Source organism: Trachurus trachurus (assembly GCF_905171665.1).
Source record: "Trachurus trachurus genome assembly, chromosome: 1".
NCBI lineage: Eukaryota > Metazoa > Chordata > Actinopteri > Carangiformes > Carangidae > Trachurus > Trachurus trachurus.
Window position 1 is genome coordinate 21,756,820 of NC_139891.1, and position 18,336 is coordinate 21,775,155.

At 41.2% G+C, this 18,336-nt stretch overlaps 1 protein-coding gene across 1 annotated transcript in view; it reads left to right on the top strand.

Moving 5' to 3' along the window:
- gstcd (glutathione S-transferase, C-terminal domain containing) overlaps positions 1 to 18,336 on the top strand; it is a 52,908-nt gene that overhangs the window by 18,754 nt on the left and 15,818 nt on the right. The window lies entirely within an intron of this gene.

An 18,336-nucleotide genomic window follows, 5' to 3' on the forward strand; every position in this document is an offset into this window, starting at 1 on the left:
GATTCTTAACCCACTTTCCCAAATAAGCATATTTGTGCATTACCATGGCATTTGCAGATATAAGAGGGAAATAGATATATACATGCTGCATCCCATTTACCTCCAAAGTCAGATGTTGGAGCTCCGACTGACAACATGCTCAAATCGACTGCATTCAAGTACAAGTCAGAAGCTTGTTATAGCTGCCTGAACATTGTTATTACTATCAATAGGAGTTGATAACACAGCATTACATGGTGTTGTGCAGCATCACAACATGTCCACAGATAAGACAAGTGTTAAGAAGGAGTATCTGCAGCTCATTCTTCTGTTGATGATCAGAACACCCATTTGGTTTTTCAAGTATCTCCATTCCATTGTCAGGTGGCGAGGATAAACTTTAAAACTGTGAATGCAGAAAGTCTGACCTTCTAGTACTGGATTGCACCAATATTTGAAACAAAGTTTACTCTTTGTATCCCCAAAATAAAATACCTATTTCAGAAAACATTGAACCGATAATGATCTGCAATCTGTCAAGAAGAAGTTTTTTTTTTTTGAAAGCTTTCCTTTCAGCCACCAGCAGTCGATTCCTGCAGTGGCAATGTAAGCTTAATGCACAGAGATGAAGAGAGAATCCCTTTATTTCTCACAATAGAGGGGCCACGACTCTGGCAACCCAACATTTCATGAGAAAAAAAACAGGAAGTGCGGAGACACCATCTGGCTGGAGTCCAGCCAGCCTTTATTTATCCTTGACTTAGCACTGCAAAGCTAGGGCTGAAAGCCACACTGGAAGATTTTACAAAGGTGGCAGGCCAATAGACATCGACACGGCCCTCCACAGATGCCAGCATTGTGCCACTTAGTCCCTGACTTTGACAGCTCCAACAGAGTACAGAGAGCAAAGGATGAATAGGAATAGTGTGTGCACTGAATAAAAACAAACTACTAAGCTGAAGGTTTCACAACAGGAAGAATGGCTGCATTTCGGTATATTGTTGAAAATATTTATTCCATTCATATTTATTATTAAACTTTTTCTAAGTACTTGATACTCTTTCTACTTCCACGACTACTTATACCAAACAAATCTTCAATCCATAAAACTCAACAATATTCAGGGACACAACTGTTTATTTTCATTAGCAGTTCATCTATATAATGCTCAACATAATAACATATTCAAATTAGAATCTCCTAATGTTTTCAGTATGCTTATTTTTTACATGATAAATTCCTTACATCAAGTGAGGATAACATATTTTACATCACTTTTGCAGACTACTTGATTAGTGGAGTAAACATTTTGGCTTAACGGCATTTATTCACTTAATTGCAGAAACATAATACATCACACAGAGGATAGCATTTAATGGTTAGTATCTCTTTTATAAAACGTGTCATGTTTCATTTATTTGGTTTCCCCTAATTCTACTTCCCATGGAGTCTGTGTGGCATCATCACGTCACATAGTCAGTCCATCCACATGCAGCTTAAAGTTTTCACTGTTGAACTGCAGCAACAACTTGAACACATTGATATATGTGGACACCTAGTGCAATAAACAGACCTATGTGAATGTCATTGATTGGCAGTTGTATCTGGCATTTTAGGGTGCACAGAAAAGTTTTGTAGAAGATATAGTATGATGAATATTTATGTTCATTTAGTATCCATTATTTTTTTCCCATCTTTATCCCTCTGTTCATTGATGCATCAGGATAAAATCTTAAGTATTTTTGGTTAAATGTAAGCTTGTGTGCATCTTGTTTTGTTCTTTGTTGGTATTTAGGACAATTCCACTTTTGTCACAACAGGGTTGATTAAAGTTTAAACCCATCTTAAATCCATAATTGAGCAAAAAATCTTGTGTTTTCCTTGTGGACATGGCTTACTGTTGTGTCAGTTTTAGGGCAGCCTCGGGTCATTTGTTTCTTATCTGAGCTGAGCTGCGAATGTGTTGGTCAGGATCAGTGCACTTCAGTCATTTATATTCTCTCTGAACAACCACAATATTTTTTTCCCCTGCCTGTGGCAAATACAAATTCACTGACAGGATGGATCGATTCCAAACTCCCCAAGTTTTGAAGCAGAGCAGTGTAGATGTTGTTTTGCCACATCCACTTCAAACGGTGCAGTGAACAGCACTCTGGAGACAGACTGCGAGTCAACACTTAGCCTGCAGTGAACGGTAGCCAAAAGGAGTGGGGTTGCTCTGTCTGCTATATCTGCCAGCATGAAAATGTGATTGTTGTCCAAAATATACAATATTATCTTGAAGATGGAATATATTTCTAAATGTTGAAATAGAATGCAAATATCGTGTGTTGTTTAACAGTGTTGCCCGTGGCTCTGTTCGGTCATCATTTTCAACAAGTGGTTTCAGTTGATGTGTATTTCCAAAATAAAAAATAATATTCCTCATAAAAAAGCTCTTTGATGAGGAGGGTAGTTCTGTTGCCATGATAAACATGTGCAGGGTTGACAGGACAAATCAATTGAAATACAAAGGTCTCTAATATTAGACTCATTGGCTTGGTATACCTGACATACTGTGTTAGTTCAGCAATTTCATAGGAATCATTTTCATTTCATTCTTTTCATTTGGAAACATAATACGTAATGAGGCTTCAGGATTTCTTTACAGTGTTACCATGGATTCTGGTGCACTTATTGATTTTCCTTTGAAAGAACTGCTGCATTCAGACCAAGTAATGATTCATTCATTATACCCTTGTTATTGGAAACGTTATACTCAATATGTACTCAGTTCTTACAACCAATTGGTAGGAATCAGTGACATAACTAAACGCTATTTCCTGTCATCAGTGTAACATTTCCACAGTGATTTCTAAAGACAAATGAGTTTGCGCATCAGTTTCCTTTTGGAAATTATATCGACAAGCGACATGACAACACATTGTGTGTATTGCCCAGTAACTACAGTGAGCGATGTGCAGTCACTTCGGTGTTTTCACATGGACGGATTCTGTTCAGAGCATTCAAGTGCACACTGATGATGAATCTGCAGTGCTTTTGCATTAGTTTTTCTTTTTTTGGGGGCTTTTCATGCCTTTATTTGATAGTACAGTTGAGAGAGACAAGAAATGGGGAGGCAGAGAGAGGGGGAATGACATGTAGGAAAGGGCTGCCCGATGCAGGATTCGAACCAAAATGGCGAAAAAGTGACCGACTTGTATAGTTCCCCTTTAAGCCATATGTTGCAGTGGTTTAATGACTATTAAAATAAAATTTTTCAGGCTAGTTTTCTAGTCTAGTTTAGGGTAGCAACTAATAACGACTTTATTCATCAATGAGTCACCATCACAAATTTCAGTCAAATAAATAAATTGAAGTCACACAGGTATAATATTAAGAAAAAATAAGTTAGCCTTTGAGTTGAAGAGGCTGTGTGTCTCACTACCCTAAATCCAGATCTTCAGCATGAAGGATGTGGTGGCCTGTCATCATGTACTGTAAGAGAAAAGTTGGTAATTGGATGTGTATGGAACAGCAATGTTCATGTCTCATTTTCCTTCTGTGGCCGTTTTGAAACAAAACGGTGAAGACAAATTAGGTAGGCTGTGCTGTGACCTGTAACAGGGACCATGGCAGGTCCATAATTATGCAGCCTTCTCGCCTCCAGCTACGTCTGGTCATGTTTTGACAGAAATTCCAAAGCTGCTGAAGGATGCACTGTGAGAAGGTTTTCCCTTTTGTGTTTGTCTTCATTACCTTTGATTTTTCTTGTCATCGCAATCTTGTGCAAATACATTGAGAATTTTTTTTTGTCACTGCTGCCGTAAAAGGGAACGTTTTTTTTTTGTCTTTCTAAAAACCTGAGAATAATTGAAGCTTTCAGTGTTGTGAATGTTTCTTTCTCTTTTTTTCCTACTTGAAGCCGACTCAACAGGATTATATTTAGTTGCTGCTCAGTCTATCGTTGTGTGGCCTCAAACTTCTCCTAATGCCTCAGCACAATTACAGTTGTGTTGTGCGGAGTTGCAGCTTTTCACAATTGTTCCACAGAATATTTTCACAACGGGATAAGCATTTGGAATTTGGGTTTCTCTCTACACTTTTCGCACGTTGCGTTAGAGGTACCAAAGGTCATCTCCTCAGCCTCTGCTTCGTATAGATTTCCATAATAAAGAACATATGGCCAAATGTTGGCTTTTGTGCTCCAGTACATGTGGTTAAAAGTTCCAACCTGTAAATTATGGAAAAGACTCCCTGCTGGAGTCCATGCCAAGGTAAAAGTATAACCCTGCCAGATCAGTATTGTGGCCATACACGAAATCGTGTGTTACTGCCAGAATCTTGTCACATAAAGAATATGTTGAAGGCGCCTTTAACTCTGTGGAATTGTGATAAATCATTTTTGGTTCCCTCTGTAGAAATTAAAGCCACGCAGAGCAAATCCAGTACCAACGAGATAACCGCATTTGATTTAAAACAGTTTTTAATCTGTTGGCTCACACTCCAAAACATGGCTCCTCTTATGCAACGGCTGTCTGCTTTCCCTTCCACTTTCACAGAGATGCTTTTACATCTCCATGATCAGCAGCTACACGTGCACACACCAACAGACTACTCTGATGCGGTAGAAAACTTTTGAAAACAGACTCGTGGTTAAAGACATTGTATTCCAAGGGAGGATTGTTGGGTTGTTTTAAAGATATGTAAAGAATGCATGTTCTGCTTAAAAGGACAGAGGCCCTGCATATTCTCACAGGTTATTGCAAATGTGTAATTATCTGTGTGTAATTGGAGTTCTAACTTGCTGAGTGACAAACGATTTACATGAACAAAACATTTAGAATATTTCCAGCAATTATAATGGCATGACCCCTTGGACTTCACTCCTTCCCTACACTTTGACTTCACTTATCGTAAACAGTATAATCTGATAATCATGACGAGTTTGAAAGGTGACGCTGCCACACTGTTGAGGAAAGACTTTTTCTGATGTTTTGCTTTTTTCTTCTTAGCCAGTTCCTGAGTATGGGCCATGTTGTTCAGCCAGGAGCTTTCCTTGGGTACACATTTGTCAGAATTGTTGTAATCCATTTAAACATTTTTTGCTGAGCTTTGCGCAGTTTGTTTATTAGGCGGGGCGAAACACCCGGCCCTGGTCAGTTTCCTATACTGCAGAGCCCATGTGTGCAATTCACAGCACTTAACACTCCTCCAGTCACATAAAGGAAATACAGCATGCTCTTTTACACTAGGCAGTTAAGCAGGAGTCATTGCCTGCCAGCTTTTCACTTGATGGCACGTTCATATACCTGTGCCAGTCGTAGCTCAGTCAGTATGTTGTTTTGCTGGTATCATTCAGCACTTACAGCCACGCAGGTTAGGTTTGTTCCCCGAGTTACTCCAGTATTTTCAGTGTGCTTCAGTTTTTAATCTTTCCAGGGTCTCCCACACATCCTCTCTCTTGTTTTTATTACACACGCTGCATTGTTCTGAGCAGCTGCCAAGATAAGAAAACACACACTTATTGTTCCTCAGAAGGACTACGACAGCCAAGCTGATCCTGTCTGAACTGATGCGCTGGTACATTTATGAGTACTTGAGCAGGATCCAGGTATTCAGACGTGATGCAAATCGGAGGAGCTGCTGAAAGTCAGACTCAGAAGATAATGATCCACCACACCTTCCTGTCACTTCACACAATACTTCCACATACCGTGCTGCGCCGTGCTTACATGAACAATTATATCCAAAGGCCTTATTGTGCACATGCTGCATGATTCCATTCATATCGACTCCTACACAAAGATGTATAGAATTCAATGCAAGGGTTTAATCTGCAGATGCAATGTGCACATTTCCGCCTTCCCACTAGTGACTCTTTTCAGTGTTTTCTCCTTGATTTATTCACCTGCTGCTTTTGCTTATTTGTTTTCCTTGAAGTGGCAGTCAGGTGTAGAAAGAAAAACTGGCTCATAAAACAATCATTAAATCTGACTTTTCCTGGAGGACTGTCTGACTTTATGTGAGAATCACCATATCAAAGGATCAACCTCTGTCTTATTGATGTTGTAAACTATATTTATTGCCTATTTATTTATCTAATGTTTTTTAAAAATGTTTTTAGAAAGTAATATCTTTTGAATATATTGTGACATTAAGATATAATATGAGGTAATTATATGCAGTAAAAATTGAGATGGCTTATTGTGCTTTTCAGTTATATGCGCCCACATTCTTGGAAGCAGTCAGTTTTAGAGCCACGTTAAGAGTCTCTCTGTAATGTAAGTGTTTTTAAGAAGTCACTTTACACTTGCCATGCACTTAAGTGACATCCTGGTGCACCATAATTCTTGGTTGCTGACTTCTGTGGTAAATACCTTTGGAGACGTTAACCTTCTGTAAGGACTCTGTTTCCTCTGCAGCAGCAAAACGGGTAACATGAGCCAAGCAGATGACTCTGTTAGTGAATGGACACTTATGGGGCCTGCATCACTTTTGTGTGCACACATGAAGTGGACAAATTAAAACTTTTTTGCCAGTTGTTAAACTCAGAAGTTATCCTCATTTAAAGTACACTTTTAACAGTAACAGGCTCGCACACAAGAGATGGTACATTGTCTTTTCAAGTTGTCCTTAAATATAATTTAGCTCTCAAATCTCAAATGAGATTTTCAGGAAAGCCAATTGTTTCCGAGTAGTATGGCAATAAAAACTAGAGTTAGTTTTGCAAAACAAGAGCTTAAAGTCAAAATACCGAAGTCATAAATGTAAAAGCTTAATCTAATCCTAGATCTTCAACTGGCTCTCCTCATTTCTGCTGTTCAAACCAGCGTGTCTTTAGAGATATGGAAGGTGTCGGGTCCTGCAGAGCCCAAACAGAGGCCCCCTGTGCCACAGCACTGTGTTTACATTCTAATCTCTGTGATGGACCTGCTTGATAAGGCTGCATGGGCACTTCTGCAGCATCAGAGGAAAAGGTAGAGAGAGCGGCCAGCAGCAGCAGCAGCGGCGGCAGGGACCTTTTAACAGTAGAGGTCACATGGGCTAATGGATCCTCAGTCTCCCCCGATGTCGCAGCCACAGCATGTTTTCTTCTCCACCAGCACTGAGAGAACAACCAGCTGGAAAAACAGAAAACTTGTTTCCCTGATACCTGAACTCTTACCGATTCTGTCATTTCTGGCTTTGTGCCAGCATTTGTCCAGGTGGGATGGTGTCTGTGCACCTGTTCATACACACCAACACCAACAGTATATTCTACTTTGATTCACATCAGCCAATGGAAGGAGTACAACCAAAAAAAAAAAACAGGTCTTTCTGAAGAAAACACCTGAGCCCCATCAGGGACCAACCAACAGATTATGTCAGCAGAATATACTGAGGTCAAGGAAACCAAAGATGGAACAAGGAAGTAATTATATTTTCAACTGCAAAGGAAGACTCGAATTGTAGCTGCAGCAGGATTCAAGATGGTAATAAAATGTCTTCTCCAATACAAATAATAAAAAAAAAAGAATATTATAATTCTTTAGAAAAAAAGTTAACCGTTTTATTTCCCTTCAAACAATACCATAGTTGCCAAATAATCCCACCTGTTCCCACTCTCTTGTTTCAGATTTCAAGTACATTACACTCGATTGTAGAAAACTGGGGGAATTTGTGTTGAAGTTTGGATTTTTAAAGGTGTCCTGTTTGTCGCACCGAGCTGTCACGAGCTGCAACACGAGTTTACCCGAGTAAGGAAAACAAATTTGATTGGTCGTTATCGAGTGGGCGGGATATTCAAAGCTTGGGGCGAGCCCGAGCTCCGTGTGTGTGTGCGGATGATGGATCCAATATCAGTGGCTGGTGAATCGTGTACAGGCTGACGTATAATCCGTGCGCCTGCATTATCCAATGCGAAAAAAAACAAACACACTTTCATCCCGGATTTACTCAAAAATAGAATTTTGCACAAAGTTTGGCCTACATCGTCTGATAGATGAGTTATTACACTAATTTTATGACCCAGAGTGGGCTTAAATTCAATTTTATTTTCTGTACACCTTTAAAGCTGTTGGCATTATACACAGCACAGCACAAGAATTTGAAAATCAACAGCTCCCCCACCCACCTCTTCCTCCTGCCTCACCTCCCCGCACCCCCTCCCTCCCTACTGCATGCATTGGTATGGCAACGGTAAACAGAAGAGGAAAGCAAGTGAAACGAGACAGACCATTTTGAATGTAGAAATCCGCAATGGCAAAGATGGCGCCTTTTCGCCCCCGTTCACGAACAGCCAATGACCTGCGTTTCCACGGCTGAACGCGTAAATTATGGGCCCATCATGTTGTTTCACCAGCGCAGTAGCTTTACGACAGACCACGCCGACTTTATTATCCAATTATGTTCACAGTCCTGGTTCTGGGTCTGATGATTCGGTCCTTGTCCCAGTTCGGGTCCTTATCCCGTGGTTACACCCTTGAACAGCCGATACGTCTCAGACCGGTGTAGGTACTGAACAAGTGAACATACTCAGGCTGCTAGATCACGGACTCAGCTGTACAATGAAGGTGGTGTCGTAACTCTGTGCACATGCGCAGTTGAGTACTCCCTGTGGCCGCATTTGTTGGTCTGAAGAAGCCAGTTTATTTCCTAAAGCCTTCTTTCTAATGTGTATTGACTTGTGCTCTGGGGTCTCCTCTGCTCTCTGTGTCCTGCTTCTGCTCTGAGTCGTTGGTGTCAATAAAGTTTTTTTTTTTTTTAAAGCGTTCTTCCCGGGGGTAGAGAGGAGTGCACAAGCTGTTACGTAAGCATGCTCAGGTCGCTCGTCCACTCATATTATTTGGACCGAATTACATAATTGGTCAGACTTTCGGGGCGGCAGTGGCTCAGGTGGTAGAGCGGGTCGTCCAATGATCAGAGGGTTGGCGGTTCGAATCCCGCTCTGTCCCGGTTGCTGCTGTAGTGTCCTTGGGCAAGACACCTTACCCACCTTGCTCCTGATGGGTCGTGGTTCGCGCCTTGCATGGCAGCTTCCGCCGTCAGTGTGTGAATGTGTGTGTGAATGGGTGAATGTGATGTACTGTAAAGCGCTTTGGGTATCGTTACAGGTATAGTAAAGCGCTATATAAATACAGGCCATTTACCATTTACCATTTACCATTCATCAGAAATATATGAGAATTGAATATTGATGAGTTTAAGCACCTGGTGGATTTCTTTTACATTTTAGTGTGCCATACGCTTATTAGGAGCATTTTAAGATTAGCTACAAAAGAAAAGTGTAAAAATGCCAGAAACATAAGAATTGCTTTAAGGTCTAATACTAAGATGGTTGTTTGCTGTTGTTGTTTGTTTACTTGTTGTAAGAACTGCATGTGTTCTTCTCATTGGTTCAAGGAGATGAGTATTTTCTATGTTGGCGATTTTTAGTTGGAGGGGGAGTCTTTTAATAAAAGTTTTCACAACCTTTATTTATCTTTGTGAGATGGTCTCAGAAATATAGCTTGACTTGATAACTGAAGATGATCTTGACCAAGGTTTGTGGCATAATGACGCAATTTTTGACACAGTTCTGTAAACATAAACTGATTTGTTCAATACGTCAACAAGTGCTTGAGTAGTGGATAGAGTTTGTAACCAAACTATTTCTGATGACATTTTCTCCAGCGTTTTTTGCTGCACAAACACTTTTATCAGAGAAAAAATTAGAATGATAAAACAATGCCTGCCTAATTGCTACCATGATGGAGCTCATCCTCAGCCTTGTACCTACAACGTGATGTGAATAATGACAGACAGGGACAGTTCAGCTAATGTCCACCTGTCAGCAACTCATCCTCGTAGTGGATGGTTTGGGCCTGGCTCGATGACAGTCGCAGTCACATTTCTGTCATACTTGTGATTGCTGTGGCTGTTTATAAAGTGGCTGGAGGACAGCAGATCTAGTTGGGATGCATGAGAAGGGAAAAAAAAGTGACTGTGCAGATTGGCCTCACTCCTGAGCTGTCTGTGAATTACATGGTCTGCGATTGCTTTTCCCTTGTGAGTTGGAGCCGGGATAAAATATTTTAGGTTTGTATATGTCATAACTGTGGTGTTGTATTTTACCCGCACTTCACACTGATACAGCGGTTGTAATCATTGGCATTGAGGCTAATGGTAGATGTCATATCATAGCTTATACTGTTTAGCTGGCAACCCCCGGCATCTCATTGTTATACAATGTTTTTATTTACTGAATAAAGTGCTGCCATTTATCTGCTGTCTGATACTTGGACAGTAATAAGTGTTATTTTACTGCAGCATCAAATGTATCTCATTTTTCAAAGATGACAGTGCCGACTTATGCATGGTTAAAAACAAGGTTCACATACAGATGTTACTGGTTCAAATTTGCGGGGTTTGTCCTGCACTGCAGGATCGCGTGATCGCGTGACTTTTCACCACAACTGTTTTCCTCTAGGTGGCAGCACCGTACTAAATACTGCTCAGACGTTTTGGGGACAATGCTGACAGCCTGATAGCCGCGATTAGGAGTGGCGCTGTTCATGATACAGAATACAAGAGGATGAAAGGAGAACTAGCTGCAGACAGTAAATAATATAGTAGCCTAGTTTTTCAATGACAAAATGTAACGACGGCAGCTACAGTAGACTATAGCCCACGTCTCACTCTCTTTTTTCGGTCATCTGTCTCGTCATCTCCAAAATGTGTTTTTAAAATGAGCCAACTACAGTACTGTGCAGTAGTGCCGCAGATTTCTCACTCCGCACCTTGTTTGAGAGTGCAGCTGGATGATTTCTTGGGTCTGTGTCACTTTGGGGCTGGGCGATAAAACATAGGATAAATAACTTTCCCTCGATAGAAGACGCGGCCGATACAAAGTGACACCGTCAGCCATGCAGCCGGCCTGGACTTTTTATTTTTAATTATGAAGGATCCTCTGCGCAAGGCAAAGATGATAGCATCAACAAAACACGGCGTAACACACGCGGCTGTATGGGACAGGCTTTTATTTAATTCAGAACAAACCGCTTAGCAAAAATGGAAAATATAGTCTATAATAATTAATTGATCTGTTGTTTGGCCACTGTTTGAAAATAACCCGAATTATGAGCAAATAATCTGATCCAGAACAGCAGTCATAATCAGACTTCTTCTAAATAAACCTAAACATTAAATAACTGGGTCAGGTCGGACCATGGGGTTATTTTTTCTCTTCTTCTTCACAGGAGAAGAGGAGGCTATGTGCAAAGTACCACATTAACATCTCTATTCATATAACGCCCATCGAAACAGCTGATTTACATGTCGGCCGTTAAGGCAAGGCAATTTTATTTGTATAGCCCGTTTTTACAAACAGTTTGTCTCAAAGGGCTTCACATGGCATCGTAGCAACATCCTCTGTCCTTAGACCCTCACATCGACTGAGGAAAAACTCCATGGAAACCCTTTTAACAGGGAAAAACAGGAGAAACCTCAGGGTGAGCAACAGAGGAGGGATCCCTCACCCAGGACGGACAGACGTGCAATAGATGTTGTTACAGACAAGAAAACAGTTTACAGTTTGTCACAGAATGTGCGGAATATGGAAATGTTAACACATGGCGATTGGCCATTCACGCGGCTTTGTTCTTGGTTTCGGCCAATCAGCTTATAAGCACATGGCTAATTATCAGCTTTCAACCAATCGCACTGTTTTAATGTGTGTGTGTGTGAAAGTTATTTTCTTTAGTTCATTTTCGTTTCTTTTGGATTTTTTTTACAACAATGTATCAATATAATATTGTTTTCGTTTCATTTCGTTATAAAAATCAATCCCTTTTCTTTGAAACAATGAGATTGAGCAGCTAAAACTCAATAAACTCAACCATGGCTTGTCTTATTGTTAATCTGAACGCACATGTATAAAGGGCAGAGTCAAGGCAGCAGATAAATCACAAAACATCAACGCGTCCGTGAGCGCAGCGCACCTCCTCTTCTCCTGTGAAGAAGAAGAGAAAAAATAACCCCATGGTCCGACCTGACCCAGTTATTTAATGTTTAGGTTTATTTAGAAGAAGTCTGATTATGACTGCTGTTCTGGATCAGATTATTTGCTCATAATTCGGGTTATTTTCAAACAGTGGCCAAACAACAGATCAATTAATTATTATAGACTATATTTTCCATTTTTGCTAAGCGGTTTGTTCTGAATTAAATAAAAGCCTGTCCCATACAGCCGCGTGTGTTACGCCGTGTTTTGTTGATGCTATCATCTTTGCCTTGCGCAGATGATCCTTCATAATTAAAAATAAAAAGTCCAGGCCGGCTGCATGGCTGACGGTGTCACTTTGTATCGGCCGCGTCTTCTATCGAGGGAAAGTTATTTATCCTATGTTTTATCGCCCAGCCCCAAAGTGACACAGACCCGTTCATTCACAAGAAATCATCCAGCTGCACTCTCAAACAAGGTGCGGAGTGAGAAATCTGCGGCACTACTGCACAGTACTGTAGTTGGCTCATTTTAAAAACACATTTTGGAGATGACGAGACAGATGACCGAAAAAAGAGAGTGAGACGTGGGCTATAGTCTACTGTAGCTGCCGTCGTTACATTTTGTCATTGAATAACTAGGCTACTATATTATTTACTGTCTGCAGCTAGTTCTCCTTTCATCCTCTTGTATTCTGTATCATGAACAGCGCCACTCCTAATCGCGGCGATATGTGATACATAATCATCAAGTCATAAAGCAAGACAGGCTTTATCATATTACAATAGTTTCTGTGATTTAGGCAGTGTATACAGTAGTTAGTTCTAGTTTAATAGCCTAGAGTTTAAGCTGTGGATTACTGCACAGATCACTGAGTCATCCGCCTGTCGTCCTCCGTTCTCACAGATGCCACCTGGCGGTTGTTTTGGCACATTGAGGCTTTTCATTAAAACCTCTTGTCTCGCCAAAGAAAAAAAATGCATGAGTCTTGTGCCGTCTCGCGTGGACCACGCGTGAAGTCCGCAAATTTGAACCAGTAACATCTGTACACACTGTGCGACCTGGGCCATCCATCCATCCCTCCCTTCCTCTCTCTTTATTATGGGGGGAAATTTGATTCTCTGCCAGGCAGTAATAAATACACATCAACAAAAACAAATACAGACAACAAATACCACAACCACACGACTTCCTATTTCACCTGCCTTTTCGCAGGCATTTTCTCCATCTCTTCCAGGGAATCCCAAACAGTCCAAGATGCCACCTGAGAGATTTTATCCTTCAGTGTGCTTGGAGTTCCTCACGTTTTCCCACTGGAAAAAACCTCTGACAGGTTATTTGTAATTCTTTGGAGACTGGGGTTTGTGTCCTGTTTCAGGCCGCTAATTAAAGTTGGCTTTCAAGTCACACTATAGCTCGATCAATATGTATGGGAATTGTAGGTGTAACTGATGACAAAATGTTTGCATTGAATCCAGTATCAGGATTCCACCAGGCAAGAGGATTGCAATTCAGTGCAGATATCGTTCTGAAAGACAAATGATGATGTCTCACGATGACCCTGGGGGATACACTTGCCTCCGAGTCGTATCTGTTCGACCCACTGAGGAAAGAAACGATGTTACTCTGTTACCTTGTGGGCTCATTACCAGGCTGCACTGCCGGTTAGGCAATGGGTAGGGTCAAGGGATACATCTGCTCTAGAACTAAATACATCTCATACAGCAGATCAAACTGAGAGTTCAATGAAGCAAGTTCACATGTACTGCTATCAGTTTGATCCATCTTTAAGTGATTGGAAAAAAAGTGATATATCCCACAATTCCTCTAGTGTATTTGTCTGTATGGCTTTTATTTGTACTGAAACTGATAGCAAACATCATTTCAGTAAAAGCACAAGTGGCAGCCAGGGAAGATCATCATTAAGTATTAAATATTTAACAGCTGCACGTTTCCAGCTGCATTAAGGCAGAAAGAGAGGCACAGATGAAATCTTGAACAAGGTTGATAGGGAAATACTCTTTTGGGACTGATGTTGTTAGTTGTTAAGAGATATTAAACCAATAACTTTAAGTTACTTTAATTAAGGTATTGATTTTTATCTAACGATACCAAAGAACTTCCTGCAATAAGGCAACAGTAAATTAAACTTTTTATGTCTCAGGTGTCTGGGATTAAAATTCACGGTGGATTATACTGCGTGAAGATCCATTCTGCCTCACAGTTACTGTAACTATTTTAAATAGAAAAACAAAATAAAACAAGTTTTGTGTTATTTGTGTCCTAATGTCTTTATATGAATGTTCAGTATTCTCTGCAGCATTTTTACACTCTTGTTTTTCTTTTTACATCTCGTGGCTTTCTGACCTCCATGCTGTTTGACACAGACTCTATGATGTTCCTCTGAAAGTGAATGAATGCAATTACGGTGACCCAGGGTGTGAACTTTGGAGACCCCTTCTCAGACTCACTCTTTTCCCTGAACACTTGTTTATATATAAAAAAAATAGAAAAATAAAGATATTGAAAACAAAGGGAGACATTGACCGGCATGTGGATAACTCTTCTGCAGCCACCCACTCAACTCCATGTAGCTTATGGGTTTGACCTTAAGCAGTGTGGTGAACTTTCATCAAACACATGCACGGACTGTAGAATCAATTCATACACTTTTTTATACAAGGAAAACACATCTTTTCACTTCAGTGTTGTTTTGTTACTACTTGCAACTGACCTCAGTCCCTTGCATCTCTGCATTCAGCAGATCTTTACAACTGATACATGTGTGCAACTTTTTTTTAACACCTTTGTGTGCAGCCAAATGTTCTTGCTTCTAAAACATAAAACAGGATTTAAACATCCTAACTCATTACTGCAACAACAACAAATCGATGTCTACAGTTGGAATTTGGGCACCAGGCTGTAAGTTCAAGGTGTTACCCATGTCCTTTTTCCACTGGTCTGCTAACATCAGTCTTTGTTGACAATGGAAAAGATTACAGCATCAGCATTCACATTCGGATCAAAATACTCTGCCTGCTAATTGTGGTCCAGTTGTGGTTTTGGTGGCCACTTAGGGGGCTTTCACACCTACCTCATTTGGTCCGGACTTTCGGACTTTCCAGATAGTTGGGATCAAATTGACAGGTGTGAAAGCTCCCCCGGACCACGGTCCGGACTAAAGACCGAGTCTTTGGTCCAGCCTCAGGAGGTGGTCTCGGTCCGGACTATCCTGGACCAAGGTCCGCTGCTGCGTAGTGTGAAAGCATTTTTTTGGAAGGTTCGAACTATCAGACCAAATAGCCTACAGGAAGTCACGTCAGATTCGCTCGTGCCGAAAAAGTAAATAAACAGAAAAAAAGGAAAGAGGAGCCGCGGCAACACTTGGGGAGAGGAGATCATATTATATCCAGATTTGGTCAGAGGGATGGGTGTGTCAGTGTAGGCTACACTTAACACAGAATTAAACAGTAGAGTGTTTAATATAAATCTCCAAATGCATGCATTTTTTTATATGGCCTATTTTTTTTTATACATTTTATACATTGATGGATATTTATCAGCGTGTGACACCAAACAACGTCTGAACACTTGTCTGCCCCAGCATGTCAGAGCTTTTATTTCTCTCACACTCACACACACACAAGTGACCTGGAGAGATGCAGCCGCATCTGACAGGAGGATCGCGCGTGTGCGCACGTGTGTGTGTCCTCCACTACACAAAACAGCTGATCGCTGCTGCTCTCATCAATGAGAGCATTTTCGCTGCGGCACGACCCTCTTTTTTCTCTCCTTTCATCAGCTCCAAACTCACTCTTCTGCACCGCGATTACAAACCACAGCGTGCTTTCCAGCAATATATATATTTACACATATTTTTATTTTATTTTTTTCAGAGCACTTTCTATGCGTTAATGTCAGACGCACGCTCATCCACAAGCCAATCTATTATAGCTAAGCAGGCGCAGCCCTTGCGGGTAATGACGACATGACGTAGGTAGATCCTTTAGTCCGCTGTCATAATAGCAGTGTGAAAGCGAACTTTACTGGACTATATGGAAACAATGTAGCAAAAAAAAAAATTAAAAAATTAATTTATTAGGTGTGAAAGCGCCCTAAGTGATGAACTCACTCTGTATATGACTCCAAAGCCCTTTTAGTGTCTTTAACTCATTGAGTGCCGCGCTCCTTTCCAAAGTTGTACCGGCAATTTAGACCATTTTTGACGATTTTAGTAGAGCCACAGTGTATTCTATATTATTGCCACCAACACATACTGTGGCTCATTTGAAAGGTGAAACTTTATGCTTCAAATGGCCACAAACCGTTTGTTTCTACGTGCCTCCGTTCCTGAGAAAAGTCAAGCTAAACATGGCTGGGTTTCACCAAAATCCCTGCTTTTTTTCTAGAAAAGGAGATAGAGCGTCTTTTATGAAAGGTGCTCTGTTTGTGCCTGTCGCTCTTCTGACACTCGCATTTCTGGATCGAAGGGCTCGTGTAAGATAAATATACAACAATTGTTCTTCTATTCACAAATCCACCATCGGGGGGGGGCACTAAACAACAATAACACAGACGCACCGTGCCGTGTCACAGCCTCTCGCCGCGGAATGTGATGGTCTCTCGGCCACAGCAGGTCGGGAACACCGGCCCCACCGGTGGTCGCGGTCCTTCTGTGGTACGGTGGGACACGGTGTTGCTCCAGATGAAGACCGGGCGGGACTGTTGGCTCTGAGCTGCTGGAGCCTCGCGGGTGAGAGCAGAGCGGCTGCGCTGCATCCACATGCAGAACTCCGTTTGCAAAAGCCAAGTTATGATAAAAACTTCCAGATCATGAGCTGTCATGAGTTTTTGATCGTCATCTATTTCAGTTCTGCTCGTCGTAGAGTCCCCAAATTTACACATAAGGTGTGTTAAAGTGTCTAGTTTCATAATCTAAAAAAAAAGCAAAAAACGAGAAATCTCGCTTTTGGCACTCAACGCATGGGAACGAAAAACTAGAAATTACGTGGTTGGCACTCAATGAGTTAAGGTTATTGTTTTAATGTCCATTCCCACACCCTAACTCCTGCATTGTGTGAGCTTGGTGATTGACGTTGCTGACCTGCCATACAGTCGTAGCGGTGTGTTTACACTGGTTGTGGTGGAACTGCCGGCTTCATCTCTCTTCATAGTTTGTGTGGTATTTGAATATTGGATTTTATTTCACTTCTCTGTCAGACTCAGCCTGGACAGAGACAACAATAACATAAGGTTAAGTTTTGTGGGATGTGCTGGTAAGATGTCAGTTTGACTGTCAACAGAATCTTGTTCCCGTCCAAGTTTGTCACATTGAAAAAAATTGATGAGCTGAGAATCAGTTGCAAAATGAGATACGACATCTCTCAGACTGTGTGTGTTCACACTAACATGGGCGCTGAAATTAAAACCAGGATGGTATGCAGCTGCCACTGACGCATCCAGTGTGTTCCTTACTTTGCTGATTTATTTTTACTGTAACCACCCACATGGTGTCGTGTCCAGCTGCTGCAGAAAGCTAATTTTAGCAAGAAAGATCAACCACTGCATTGCAATTAGGAATTTAAATGTTTTCAGATCCATCAAAAAGGCCTCTATACTGGGGCACTGTATAGCTCACTCGGTTGGGCAGTTGCCCCATATGCAGAGGTTACAGCCCTCGATGCAGTTGGCCCCAGTTCGATTACCCTGGTGGCCCTTTGCTGCATGTCATTCCACCTCTCTCTGCCTCCCCATTGTCTGTATCACTGTCCTAATGACAAAAGCCCCAAAAAGTACTTAATTATTATTATAATAAAAAAAAAGAAAAAAAAAAAGGCCTCTATACTGTCAGGTTGCCGATCCTTAAAACGACCCAAAAATGCAGACAAGACTGGTGAAACAGATGTGGTGGAACAGGAAGGCATGGTTTATTGGAGAACACACAGAACACACTCAGGAACACGAAGGCAACAAGGCAGGGTAGAAACACAGACGATCTTTCAAAGACAATGGGAAAACACTGAGGTTAAATATGTGAGGAAACGAGACACAGGTGAGACACATGAGGACATGACAGGATGGAGCACACAGGAAGACATGACACTGAACATTAATATAAAACAGGAACTAAACCGGGGACGTGAGACAGAAACCATGTCATGTAGAAGAGCCTGCACCCATTTGAATTACGGTACTCACCCAAATTAAGAGTCTCAGCAATACCCGCCTGCTGTGTTTCTGTATTTAAATTCACCCCTCATTTTTTCGGATGTGTGCTTTTTTACAACTTGAATCCACTCAATAACAGTCAGCACCAGAACCTGAATGAAATTTCTTATTTCTGTGGGAGTCTGTTCTCCTATCCCTCTTCTCCACTTGATGTATACAAAACAGTGAGGAGCAGGAGAGTATAGGAA